The sequence below is a fragment of the Artibeus jamaicensis genome, unplaced genomic scaffold (genome assembly GCF_021234435.1).
Source record: "Artibeus jamaicensis isolate MK-2021 breed Jamaican fruit bat unplaced genomic scaffold, CSHL_Jam_final contig_685, whole genome shotgun sequence".
In the NCBI taxonomy this organism is placed as follows: domain Eukaryota; kingdom Metazoa; phylum Chordata; class Mammalia; order Chiroptera; family Phyllostomidae; genus Artibeus; species Artibeus jamaicensis.
In genome coordinates, this window is record NW_026521924.1 from 5,430,753 (window position 1) to 5,445,716 (window position 14,964).

The window sequence follows — 14,964 nt, forward strand, 5'->3', positions numbered from 1 at the left end:
TCTGAGATGAAGGCTTAGTTTCATCTCCTGCAGTATATTAAAAAGAGTCTTTTCTAAGTGTGCTCCTTGCTGTTAAGGAAACATTATTTAAGCCCATCATTATAATAGTATGCTACGGTACACTTTTGTCAAGTTTGTTAAGATACAATTAAACACAAACCGTACCTATTCAAGTGATGCTATCTGATGTTTTAACAAATGTACAAACCCCGTACTAACCCAAATCAAGATTGAGAACAATTTCATTAATCCAAACGTTCCCTCTGCTCTCTTCAATGCTGTTTTCCCTCCATTCCTGACCCTGGGACACCACTGGTCTTCTTTCTGTCACCATATATTAATTTGCATATTCTAGAATGTCATATAAATAGAATCATACATCATGAACATTTTTGTATCTAGCTTTTATCATACAATATATTTAAGTGATAGTTCCCATATATGCCAATTGAACATCTGTTGCCCAGAACAAATTATAAAGAGCATTAAAAAGAAAAATAGAGGCCAATTCTGATCAACTGTTGCAGAATTCTTTTATTTTATTCATTTATCTTTAGATGAGAAGGGAAGGAGAGAGGGAGAGAAATATCAATGTATGGTTGCCTCTCATGCATCCCCTGCTGGGACCCGGCCTGCAATCCAGGCACGTGCCCTGACTGGGAATTGAACCGCGATCACATGGTTCAGAGGCCCACGCCGAATCCACTGAGCTGCACCAGCCAGGGCACAGTTGCAGGATTTTTAAATAACATTTTAGTCATAAAGTGAAGTTGTTTTTAAGCAAACAAAGATTATATTTAACAAACACCTCATAATGGTAGTTATTGTTAATAATTATATGAACCATTGGGGAACAGAAAAGCCTTCAGAGAACATAATTTACCCTCAGATAATTTTGAAGTACTGATTGATTATAGCAGGGATGTTGCACTGAAATGTGTTAGGAAAAGTAACCAAAGAAAATGAAACCAGCCTGCAGTAAAAATGCAAAATTCACAAAAGAAGAACATAGAACTTGTAGAAGGGATAAAAATGCATTGTTTTATGTAATTGGAGAAAAGATAAGTCAGTTGAAGTTATGTAGCTTTTTATTTAAAAAATTAGCCTGGCTAGTGTAGCTCAGTGGATTGAGCATGGGCCTATGAACCAAAGGATTGCAGTTCGATTCCCAGTCAGGGCACATACCTGGGTTGCAGGCCAGTTCCAAGCAGGGGACACATGAGAGGCAACCATACATTAATATTTCTCTCCTTCTCTCTTTCCCTTCCTCTCTAAAGATAAATAAATGAAATGTTTTTAAAAAGAAATTAAGCTGTATTATTTTCAGATGCCCTCCATTAATTCTACTGGCAGACACAGAGGAGGACCTCTCTTCTTATTCTTCTGAGTTCATTTTTAAATAGTAGAAATAAATATCTTATTTCTAAATAAACAATGAGTATTTCTCTAGCATCAGAGTGCCAGCTGCTTGAAAGAAGTCTCAGAAATGATAGTGGAGCATTCTCTTAAGAAAGGCACATCCCCAATGGTTCTAATGACCCAAAGGACCAAATCACTTCGGAAAATATGGACATAGACAATCTATTTGTAGACATCGTTTTCTGACTCTGAATGTAAAGATGTCTCAGGAACATCTTAACTAATCGATTTTGCTTATATCTTAATTTTCATGTATACACAAGAGCGGTTGATAAATGATAAATATGTACATCTAAGTAAGTTTTAAAAAGACTTTCAGCCCTGGCTGGTGTAGCTCAGTGGATTGAGCGCGGGCCTGCGAACCACACGATCGCGGTTCGATTCCCAGTCAGGGCACATGCCTGGGTTGCAGGCCGGTTCCCTGCAGGCCAGTTCCCAGCAGGGGACGCACAAAAGGCAACCATACATTGATGTTTCTCTCCCTCTCTCCTTCCCCCACTTCCCCTCTAAAGATAAATAAATAATAAAATATTTAAAAAAAAAAAAAGACTTTCAGAAAGTATAAAATAAGACTTTAAGTCTGGTTTCTTATTAAAGATAAGAATCAGTGTGTTTAAAGTTTCAAAAATTCATATGGAACCATAAATGAACCTGAATAGCCTCAGCAATTTTGAGAAAGAAGAACAAAGTAGGAGGTATGACAATGCCTGATATCAAACTGTATTACAAGACTACTGTAATCAAAACAGCCTGGTACTGACATAAGAACAGACACATAGACCAATGGAACAGAATAGAGAGCTCAGACACTCTGGCTGGCATAGCTCAGTGGGCCTGAGCATGCCACATGATTGTGGTTCGATTCCCAGTCAGGGCACATTCCTGGGTTGCAGGCCAGTTCCTGGCAGAGGACTCACAAGAGGCAACCACACATTGATGTTTCTCTCTTTCTCTCCTTCCCTTCCCTTCTAAAGATAAATAAATAATAATTTTTTAAAAAAAGAATAGAGAGCCCAGAAATAAACCCGACTCTGTGGTTTATTAATATTTTACAAAGGAGGCAGAAGCAGAAAATAGAGTAAAAATAGCCTCTTCAACAAATGGTGTTGGGAGACAGGGACAGCTACATGTCGAAAAAAGAAAAAAAAAAAAAGAAACTCAATCGCCAACTCACGCCATGCACAAAAATAAATTCAAGGTGGATGAAACACTTAAATATAAGTTGTGATACAATAAAAGTCCTAGAGAAGAACATAGGTGGGAAAGTCTCAGATATTCCATGCAGTAATACTTTCACTGATATGTCCCCTAGAGCAAGGGACATAAAGGAAAGAATATACAAATGGGATCTCATCAAAATAAAAAGCTTCTGTATGGCTAAAGAAAACAACATTAAAATGAAAAGAGAACCAAACACATGGGAAAATATATTTGCCAATGATACCTTGGACAAGGGTATGATCTCTGAAATATATAAAGAACTCACATGACTCTACTCCAAAAAGACAAACTGCCCAATTAAAAAAATGGGCAAAGGACTTGAACATACACTTCTCCAAAAAGGACATAAAAAGGCCCCAGGGACACATGAAAAGATGCTCAGCATCACTAGCCATCAGAGAGATGCAAACTAAAACCACAATGTGATACCACTTCACATTGGTGAGAATGGCTGTCATAAACAAATCAACAAACAAAAAGTGTTGGAAAAGATGTGGAGAAGACAGAAACCACTGCATCTTGGTGGGAATGCAGATGGGTATAGCCACTGTGAAAAACAGTATGGAATTTCCTCAGAAAACTAAAAATGGAACTGCCTTTCAACCCAACAATTCCACTGCTGGGACTATACCCTAAAACCCTGAAACACCAATTCTTTTTTTTTCTTTAATTCTTGTTCAAGTACAGTTTTCTGTCTTTTACTCCCTCCCATCCCAGCCCACCCCCCCAGTGCTCCCCAACTCCCTCCCATTTCCACCCCCTTAGTTGTTGTCCATGTGTCCTTTATACTTGTTCCTGTAAGCCCTTCCCCTTTTCCCCTGAAATTCCCTCCCCTCTCCCCTCTGGATATTGTCAACCTGTTCTCTATTTCAGTGTCTTTGGTTATATTTTGCTTCCTGAAACACCAATTCTAAAGAACCTATGCACCCCAACCTTTATAGCAGCACAATTTACAACAGCCAAATGCTGGAAGCAACTTAAGTTCCCATCAGTAAATGAATTGATCAAAAAACTATGGTATGTTTACACAATGGAATACTACACAGCAGAAAGAAAGAAAGAAAGAAAGAAAGAAAGAAAGAAAGAAAGAAAGAAAGAAAGAAAGAAAGAAAGAAAGAAAGAAAGGAAGGAAGGAAGGAAGGAAGGAAGGAAGGAAGGAAGGAAGGAAGGAAGGAAGGAAGGAAGGAAGGAAGGAAGAAAGAGCTCCTACCCTTTGTGACAGCATGGATGGACCTGGAGAGCATTATGCTAAGTGAAATAAGCCAGACAGTGAAAGACAAATACCATATGATCTCACCTATAAGTGGAACCTAATCAACAAAACAAACAACCAAGCAAAACATAACCAGAGTCATTGAAATTAAGGGCAAACTGACAGTAACCAAAGGGAAGGTAGAAGGGAATAAAGGGGGAAAGATGGGTAGGGGTTTTCAGGAACATGTATAAGGGACATATGAATGATAAAACCAAAGTGGGTAAGATCGTTTGTGGGAGGGTGGGGGTGGCTGGGGTTGGGGGGGGTGGGAAATGGAGATAACTGTACTTGAACAACAATAAAAAATGTAAAAAAAAAAAAGAAAAAACCCAAAATCAGCTTATAAAAATGTCAAATTGTCAAAACATTATTTGCATACAAAATAATCATGAGTAAAATACCCAAAATCATGAGTAATTATAGTCTACCTATTTTTCACATATTTTATTTAGTATCATACAAACAAGAATGATAAAGCCTTTGATAAAATAAACTCCTTGAGACTGTAGCTTTCATTTTGTCTAACTTAAAATTTATTTAAATTTCTTCTCAATAAATAAATCAATTCCCATAATTAAAAAAGAAAGTTACCTATATGGATATATTAATCTTGTGCCACATCTAAGTGAATTCTCTTACTATTCTTAGTACTCAGTTGGTTTTATTTTGGGTGGTGATTCTTGGTATACAATAATGTATCACACATGCTAGAGTTTTAAATTCACCTTTTTGATGTTTTAAGAACTTCTAGTATTTTTCTCTTGTCTGGTTCCCTTCACCATTTTATTATTTATTTGTTTGTTTGTTTGTTTGTTTGTTTATTGTGTCCCCCCATTCACAGTACAGACCAGGCAAAGGTCCTGGGCTGAGGCGTACACGGAGTGGGTTTACTCTGCCTCCTCTTTCTGTACAGGCAGTGTAAGAACACAGAGCCTGTGGTAAGCACCAAGAGGTGCTTACCACCATTTTTAAATGGTAGTCATGACAGTGGGTAGGTATCTTTGTAATATTCCTGATTTTTTAGCAGATGCTTTTAGGGTTTTCTCATTCTTCCCTTACCCCCAACCCTGCTTGATTTGCTTTGAAATAACAGGAGAATAACCTTTCCGAGTCTGGTGTGTTTTTAACTATTTTCCTTGTACCTGCATCATTTTAGCTTTATAAGGATTGTACCATATTATGTGGTTTGTTGGTATTTGAAATTGCTACATCTTCATTGTCATTCACCCTTTGAATTAAAAAATGTGACTTTGTTCATCTCGAAAAAAAGAAATCAGTATGTTTAATGATTAATTAGCAGTCATTTTTCTAGTGGTATATAAAATAATAGCGCATTTTATAAAGGCATCTTAGATACTATGAAATGTAGTAATAAAGTTATAATAACTGCACCAGGAGGAGCACTGAGAGGCTTAGGTAACTGGTGGCTTCTTTCTCTGAATAAAAATGGCAGAGTGCTCTTTGCTCTTTTCTTAGTTTGGGGCAGTTTGAGGGCTGGGGAGGGGATAAGAAATACATGGAAAGCAGGAGAATGTACTCACTCCTTCTAATTATGGTTCATTTTGATTACTTTATTCCCATCTGATATGTAAATACCCTATTGAAAGATTTAAATTAGTCAATCATTAACACTTCAGGGAGTTATTTCTTTAAAGTAAATTACACTAAACCTTAGCAAACATTATCCAAACTGGGAATGGGATTTCTATCAAAAGAGGTGAGAAATTTTTCTGTCAAAAGATGCATGGAAATTTGACTAAGGGGCAAAATTTTACAGATAATTTATAAAATTAAAAGGCACTGGGTACCTAGAAAAAGAACAGAGAAGAGACTGTCAAACAAGGGAGACAGGAGAACTCTACTCATGATTGAGTGAGTCAATGTGAGTCAATGTGAGTAGTGGTTATCACACATGACCCTCAGCTTCGACATTCCTCTCCACAATATTGCATATCTATGGTCCAGAGTCTGGCTGGGCTCATTACTGCTTCAACCCATCAAGATGCTTAGTGTGATTTCTGAGGATAACTAGTAAAAAGCCCTGCCCCTTCCTTTTGGCTTTCTTAAAATACTTGCTTTCTGGATGCTTTGTAGAATACTTTCTCTTGTCTCTATCTTGAATCCTATCAGAAGTTAATGTAAATGAAGAAACCATGTGTTGAAATTTCAAGAGAATGTCATATCTGTTTGGTTTCAAGCAACAAAATTACATAGTTTTATATGCAAGTGCAACCAAAGGCCACCTGAGCACAGCCTTGAAATGATTTCAGCCCAGGTTATAGACACGTGACTGAAGCGGCTGGATATTTCTAAATCCCTTTCTAGCTAGACAGATCTTCTCTACTCTGTCCCTCTCTGGTTTTCTTCCATCCCCTCTTCTCTGCCTGCTCAGTTTTCCTCTATTCTTCTACTTTCTGCTCCATTCTTGTCCACTCTGGTCCCGCAAGATGTCTTCAGTGTTTCAACTCTAGCCAAAGAAATGCAATCTTCAGTCTCGGAAGTATGCTCTCCAAGCCAGAGCAGAGCTGACTGTTATAGAGAGAAATTCACACCTCTGCATGTCAATTGGTCTGTCCTCATGAAAATGAGGAATCTTAATAACTACAGATTGGTTCAAAGCATTGTCCTGGTCAGTTGGAATGAATGTGCTCTGATTGATCAGTGAAGATGCAAATGAGGATATAGCTGTGCAGCTCTGATTGGACAGGGCAAGTCTCAGTTATGTTGGTTGAAATAGGATTCCAGAATTTCCTTTATAAGTGTTGGCTCAGCCAGCACAAACAAAATGAAGGCTGGCAGTTCAGTGCAGGCTTTTCCCTAAAGTGCAGCTTTCATGAGACAGTCTTGTTTAGAAATGCTTCCAGTCTCTGTTTTTAAAATTTGAGCTCAGTTAGCCACTAGGAGCCTTTCTTGGTAGGTATTTTCTTTCATGGGTTGACATAAAAATGCCAATGTCTTTACTTTCTTACCTTTCATGGATGTTACGTGATTCTAAAACTGTCTTCTTTAATATGTGTATCAGTTAAGTAGAAGTGTAAATCAAACCATCTTAAAACTCAAGTTCTCAGAATAATAAGCATCTTGCATTGCTGATGAATTTATAGGTAAGGATTGTGATCACTAATTCCACTGTGTAGGTTTTTCCCACACCACCAAGTAATTTTCATACAACAGTTGGGTGTCCTACAATTCAAGTCAATTTTGAAACTATCTACCCAGAAACAGCATCAGGTTCCTCAGATTAAGGGCTCAGTCCCACAAGACTGTCCTTCACTTCAGATGCCATAGCAATTCTAGATTATTATCTGTGCTTCTGACTCACTGGCTATAAATCAGAGCTTCCCATGACCACCTTGGTGGATGGGACTGAAATTTTTCAACCTCCAATCACATAACTGGTTCCCTTGGCTATCACCCCTTATCCTTAGGGGGGATCCAAAAGTCACCTTACTAACATAACAAAAGACACTCTTTTAGTATCATTACATAGGAAATTCCAAAGGTATTATGAGTTCTGTGTCAGAAAAGGAGATTAAGACAATATGTATTTCTTATTACAAATCACGGTATCATAAGATGCCAGCATGTGGTTCTGCTGACCTTTGGATGAGCTTGCACCTGTGGTCAACTGGGGGTTGGGAGGCAGCTCTGCCAATCTGTGCTGGGCTCTCTCAGATGTCTGATGATCAGCTGACTCTAGGCTGGTGTATGTTGGCCTTAGCTGATTGCTTAAATCTTGTCCACATGCCTCTCATACTCAAAAAGGCTAGCCTGTGCTAGCTCACATGGAGACTGCCAAAGTTTTTAATTGAGAGAAGGGAAGGATGCAAGGCCTCCTTCTGCCATATTCTATTAACAAAAACAAGTTGCCAGGCAGTTCAGATTTAAGAGGAAGAAAATAGTCTCCTTTTCTTGGTGTACAGTTTGGAGGTCTTAGTGCAAAGGGTTTGAATGTAGGAAAGTCATGAATAGGACCAGAAATGCCATCAATCTTCCACAGCATCTAAGGCCAAGTCACCCACATCATCTCGTCTTCTTCCATCTCTTCTTTAGAAGAATTGTTAATAAGTCTAATTGAAAAGTGAGCTTAATTTTGCTCATTGAGTTTGTTGACTTTAGCAATTAAGTAAATGAAAATCTCACAAATTAATGTCAAGTGTTTGAAAGCTGAAGAGCTGCATATATCTAAGAGAAATAAATTTTAGTTCATATTTGTTTTTAAGAATATGTTATGTATTCTTAGCAGGAAACTTAGATCAATGCACATGACAAATGAAGCACCACCAAATTCAGCAGAGAGTACAATATACAAAAGGCCAAAATCAAGAAATAAAAAGAAAGTACACTCTAAAAGTCACCTTTAGTTTAATAAGCTGACACTTACTGTCCTTGGTCCTTACCTTTCTTGTTAATTATATAAGAAAGGTGTGTAGGGGGTTGGTTTGCAGTAGGGAGTCTGAAAAAGGACCTTCTAACTCCCAAAGATAATGGTTCCATATAAACCTGAGGCCAAACCCTGGATTTCTTTTTCAGTTATCCTGACTGGTTTGCTTTCTTTGGGAGGTCGAGTGCTTGAAACCTTCCTTGACTGCCAAGAGTTCTTTTCACCACTACAAGGGACCTCTCCTTGAAATTTAACACCTATGCTCCTGGAAGGCGTCATTTCTGAGATACGTGAGAGCAACCATGTGGGTTCAAAGGCCTGTCCTTATACAGCAATAAACATTTGATTAACTGGTTTTACAAGACACATCCCACTCTGCCCTCAGGGTTTCTCATCACTAGGTTATCTGGCCTCAAGGTAACCAGGCTCTTCTAAATTTACCCTGCTTGTCCTTAGTCCCTATTACTTATATTTCAACTTGTTTTGAAATTGTTTCTAAACAATGAAGAGTTGTTTATTTTCTTAATCGTCCTTCTACCAACTCCTCTACCCTCATAACCTACACTCAGCAAAGCACAGGGACTTGTAAAAGGTGGAGAGAAGTGGGGCTGGGATGGTAGTTTTCTTCTCCTGAAGGGCCTGAACTTAGCAGCTGGAGCTGAGAAAAAATTCTTCTTGTAAGGAAGCAGAGAAGCCAGTTCATTTGTTTCCAAAGGCCTTGTTTATGTAACTTTAATTATAGCATAAGCAAATCACAAGTATTTTGCCATGGGAAAATGTAAAGTCATTAAGCAACTTAAATACCACCCCACCCTTTCCAAGCAGACAACACAAGCATTAAGCAATTAATGCATGTTAAGACATTTCCAATTTTTTGGCACTAATGCCAGTTCAATCATTTGGGGTTGGAGAGCATAGGTGAAAACTAGTCATTACACTTCTTGATGGGAAGAAGGGTTAGTTTATGTTCTGTTTTTGAATGTAATCCCAGTCTTCAGCCCCCACACTGCACAGAACATTAACATGGTTGCAAAACAAGACTGGATACTGTTTGACATGGCCTGGCATTTCCAATAGGTGTATGTCATGTTTGGACCTTAATCTCTGTTAATTGGGTGTCTTCCTGGGTTTGTGGATTTTAGGCCTTCTAAATCCTTGGATTCTGCTGACATATTGGGCTGTGGTTTGTTGTGGGGTCCTATGAAATGAAAAACTTCATCTGCTTTGCTTTCCCAAACAAAAACAGCAATCTGCTTTATTTACTTGTGAAAATGCAGCCATGTTAGTGACAGTGAGACGTGTTAGTGTAATAGTAAAACTATGGACATATACAAAGATAAAAATAGTGAGCAACTTCTGTAAAATTTTTTTTTTATTGAAAGTGTTGTCACTAAAAATCTTACGCTCTCACTTTCCTTTTCACTTGCTCAAAAATCAGTGGCTCCAATTCAGTCATTGATAAAGCTATTTTTTAGATAAAAATTATTTCATCCCTATGAGAGTCAAAATACACCATTTATTTAATAAATGCTAATCAAGGTTTACCATGCTCTAGGCACTAAGTACTAGGGATATAATAAAGGAAAGGAAGCATAAAATTTCTAATCTTTCATAAAGCATATTCCTGTAGGAAGAGACAAACTACAAAGTAAACACACAAATAAATAAGAGTATTATATAGCAAAAATACTACAAAGACAACAAAACATGGCAATGTGATAGATAAATAGATCGTAGAGGGCTATTATGAACTGGCTCATTGGGGAGGGTTTCAATGAAGAGTTAGCACGTAACTAAGACCCAAATACAATGAGCCTTTACTCAATGTCATCTATGTGCAATGAAACTGATTATACTGTAGGTTAATTTATATAAACGAGAGTTAAGTTCCAGTGGCATCTCATCAATATTATAATGAAATGTTTTGAACAAAACCTTATTTGAAGACCCAGAACACTCCATAAAACACCTGCCCTTCAGGCAGAAGGAACATTTAATGCATAGGTAGGAGTACTAATTTGACAAATCCTAGTAGTTTTTTTTAATTCATTTTTTTACCCAAAGAAGCTACCAGAGAGTATATGTGAGCCTTATGTAGATTTGTTATTTTTTAAATTTTATTGTATTTTTCATTACCATTTAACCCCTTATACCCCCCTCACCTCTCCAATCATCACACTGTTGCCCATGTCCATGAGTCATTTTTTTCATTTTTGCTCAATCCCTCTACCCCTTAACCCTAATAGCTGTCATATTTGAAAGCCAAGTTTTTATTTTTGTGTTTGTTTTCTTACTGTTTGGTAAAAGTACCATAGAATCATCACACTTTTTTTGTTTCTACAGGTAGTCCTTCTGTTTTCAGATTGGGGTTTGTGGACAAATTTGAGATAGTCTGGCTTTGAAAACAAAGAAGAAAGAAGGAAATCCTACTATAGGACTTTTAGGCCTAATTCCTAATGATAGGTGTATCTGTTGACTATTACTATATAACATACCATTTTAAAATGTAGTGGGTTAGAACATGGAAGGTTTGCTGAGTCCATTAATCTGTAGATTGGCTGTCTGTGCTGTGCTTAGCTGGGTACTTTTTTTGGTCTTGAGCTGGAGCATTCATACATCTGTGGTCAGTTACAGTTTAGCAGAACAACTCTGCTTCTGGAGGTTGGCTAGCTGTTAGCTGAGGCAATTAGGTAAACTGGACTACATGTGCCTCTCACCATGCAGCAGGTTTATTCACAGAGGTAGGAGTCCAAGAGAGCAAGCAGAAGTGAGCAAAGGGTCTTAAAGTCTAGGCTCAGGTTGGGTTCAGTGTCGTTTCCTCAGCACGGGGTCAAAACAACTCACAAGACCAGCCCAGAGTCAATGGCTAGTGAAATGGGTGTCACTTTTGGTGGGGGAAGCTGCAGTCACATGGATAAGAAGATGGATTTAGGAAACCGACCATATTTTTTTAAAATCAATCTACCACAGTAGGCAAATGCGAACATTGCAGCCTATATTACTAGAGTTGTCGAACATTATTTGTAAAGGAACAGATAGTAAACATTTTTTGGCTTTTCAGGTCACACAGTCTGTCACAACCACTCAACTCTGTTGTAGTGCAAAAGCACCCACAGCCAGTAAGAAATAAATAGGTATGGCTGTGCCCAATAAAACTTTATAAACAAATCAGGTAGTAGCTTAATTTGCCTCATGGAGGTGTAGTTTGCTGACTCCTTGTCTATTATCCTAGAGTGAGATAATTTTGCTACAAAACCTTACCTTTTGAACAAATAGGCTAGACTATAATGTGGTCTCTAGCGGCTTCCATCAGACACTAACAAATTGTTGGGGGAATGAAGTTGACTCACATATCAGACCACAGGCCAACATAAGGATGAGTTTTGTTATCATTGTTATCATGGTGTTGGGAGGGCATTCCTTCTGCTTTTAACACAACATTTGTTTATGGAGCTACTTATGTAAACTAAGATAACTATCTTTTGTAGTGGTTGTTTGCGGCCTGGATGTAATAATTGCTTATTTTCTTTTGTTTGTTGTGGTTAGTTCAGTTTCAAGGAAGAAAGATAAAAATTTCTAAGTAGAACAAATGCTAAGAGTCAGGAGAAGGACCACAGTAAAACAATCAGAGAGCACCTAGAGGGCAGGGATGGGCCCCCTCCAGGAAGCCAAAATCTCCATCTGGATGTGATCCCAGTGCATGTTAGAGTCACCTGGGGAGCTTTGCAAAATCCAGCTGCCCAGGCTACACCCCAGGGCAATTAATCAGACTCCCTGAGGGCAAAAGTCAAGCATCAGTATATTTTAGACCTCCCTACAAAAGTCCAATGAGCAGCCAAGTTTGAGGATAGGTTCTACACTCTTACTTCTTCTAGACTCTATTTGTGGTCTGGACCACTCCCCATGCACCCAAATTAGCCTTCCAAGAACTCATCAGCTCCAGGTCTATCCTTTTTTGGAAATCAATAATTTGTAATAATGGGATAATCTCTCTGAATTCTGACTTAGCCCTTTGCTCTGAACTTTAATATTCGTTAACTTAAAAGTTCATTTCTGTTTTCACAATCTCATTTTTCCAGGATTTAGCTACATGTTTATCATCTTTACCCAGAATACTCTATTTTGGAAAATCAAAACTATTTCAATTGAACTATTCTTTCTTTTCATGACAAAAAAAATGAAGAGCCAGGATTATCTTAAGGGAGACTTCACATACAACAAATTCAACTTTCTTACAGATAAAATAAACTTATAATTAAATGTCTTCTGGACATGCCACTAAAGTCAATATTTTATTAATTTTTATTTAAATTGCTCAAAGAGCATGGCAAACAGCCTTAGAAACTCTAATAAATTAGTTATATTCCCCTGTTACTCTACTCAACTAATTGGTGAAAATTTAAGCCAAAAAGAAGTTTAGAGATCATGTGGTTTCATGCCTTCTTCCCCTTTCATAAACTGAATGCTCAAAAGTTAAGAGCCTTTCTCAATGTATTAGGCAAAACACATTTCTGATAATATGCACTTTAGAGAAACAAAACTCTTGCTCCCTGATTAAGACTCTATGGTACTCTTAGTAAAAAGTTTGTGAGGTGCACAAAGAGTGCTCTCAGTCTTGTCCTCTAAGTCACCTACCTTTCACTGCACCCACTTCAAGGACAGTGGCTTCTGAATGACAGTAGCTCCTCTTCAGAAGTCTCCAGGCATCTCTTCAAACCTGTCCCCATGAAATCCTAGATTTCCAGTTTAGTCCTTAACTGTCCCCCTTTCATAGCTCATATTTGTACCTCATCTGTTGGTGTTGGGTTACAGAAGCTCCAGACTCTACCCTTCTCTAGGGCTCCCCCACAGGGACTGCCTGGGACTAACAGATTGGAGAGTACACAGCTAGAAGATTTCTTGTGGAGAAGGAAACTCACTCCTAGAAAAATGCAGCTATTTTCTACTAACTTTTCTATTTCTTTTTTTCATAAATCATAATAATACTCAATTTTATTTTAACTCTTTTTATTTTTTTTACCTCAGCTTAACTCCCTTTGTTTTCCCCCTTTTTATTATACTCTTTGATTATTCTATTACAGTTGTCCTAATTTCCTCTCTCCACTCAGCATCCCCCCATTCCCTCAGGCAATTCTCCCACCATTGTTCATTTCCATGGGTCATGTGTATAAGTTCTTTGGCTAATCTATTTGTTATACTGTACTAAACCTACCCATGGCTATTCTGTAACTACCTATTTGCACTTCTTAATCCCCTCACATTTTCACCCATTCTCCCCTTTCCAATTTGGCAACCTTCTGGTAACTAACTTCTTTTTTCTTGCTTTTAAGAGTTTCTCATTATCTTTAACTTTTGTCCTTTTAAAAATGATGTGTCTTGGAGTGGGCCTCTTTGCATTCATCATATTTGGGACTCTGTATTTCCTTGACTAACATGTGTATTTTTTTTACCAAATTAGGGAAGATTTTTTTCACTGTTTCACTGTTTTACAGATAGATTTCCAATTTCTTGCTCTTACTCTTCTCCTTCTGGTACCCCTATGAGGTAAATGCTGGACCTCTTGAAGTTGTCCCAGAGACTGTTTATAATACCCTCATTTCCTTTAGATTCTTTTTCTTTCTTGTTCTGTGTGGTTGTTTTCTAGTTCCTTATGTTCCAAATCATTGATTTGATTCTTGGCTTCATTTATTTTACTGTTGTTTCTCTATAAATTGTTCTTTATTTCATTTAGTGTATCTTTTATTTCTTACTAGGTCTTTTTTTATGCTGCTGAGGTCCTTGCTAATTCCCTTGAGTATCTTTATAACCAGTGTTTTGAACTCTGCATCTGATAGATTGCTTATCTCCACTTTCTTTCGATCTTTTTCTTGAGTTTTGATCTGTTCTTTCATTTGGGTCATGTTTCTTTGTCTCCTCATTTTGGCAGTCTCCCTGTGCTTGTTTTTATGTATTAAGTGGAGCTGCTTTGACTCCGTGTCTTGATAGTGTGGCCTAATGTAGTAGATATCCTATAGGGTCCAGTGGCATAGACTCCCCTATGACCCAAGCTGGGACTCAAGGTGTGCCCTTTGTGTGGGCTGAATATACTTTTCTCTTGTAGTTGAGCCTTGGTTCCTGTTGGCAGATCAATGGGAGGGATTTACCCCTGCCAGTCAGCTGCAAGGACTGGCTGTGACCATTGACCACCAACCTCCACCCTCTATGGAGGATCAGCTGTGCAGGAGCAGGGTGCTGGTACTCTGATGTAGTCTATAGCTGTCCACTGGATGTGCATTGGCCCTAGGGTTTCTCAGGTGGTGCAGGCCAATTTTCGCCCCCATCTGTGTTCAGTCAGGGCACCCTGACTGAACTGTAAAGCAATCTTAGATGGCTGCTATTCATGCTGGGTCTGGAGATTCCTAGGTAAAGCCAAGTTATGGCTCTAACCTGGCTGCTGCTAGGGCTCACTGAAGCCAGCTGTTGTTTGTTTAATAGGATTTAGGAGCTAAGACCAGACACTTTTATGGAAAAGCAGTTTGGGTGGGCTCATAAGTTGGGTAGGGTAGAGCCTTTGTGGATCTCCAAGGTGGGTCACACAGTGTTAGCCAGGTTGATGGAGTCTCAGATATGGTCCCAGCCTACTGACTGTGGGTGAAGGGTTCAGCAAAGGGACAATGGCCTTCGTTCTCCCCATGCCAGACAATTC

General features: G+C 38.4%; 1 non-coding gene across 1 annotated transcript; it reads right to left on the minus strand.

Moving 5' to 3' along the window:
• Positions 1 to 4,716: 4,716 nt before the first annotated feature.
• LOC119057303 (small nucleolar RNA SNORA51) lies at positions 4,717 to 4,850 on the minus strand. Its single transcript, XR_005084053.2, has one exon. It is a non-coding gene; the product is annotated as a small nucleolar RNA SNORA51 (small nucleolar RNA).
• Positions 4,851 to 14,964: the final 10,114 nt, after the last annotated feature.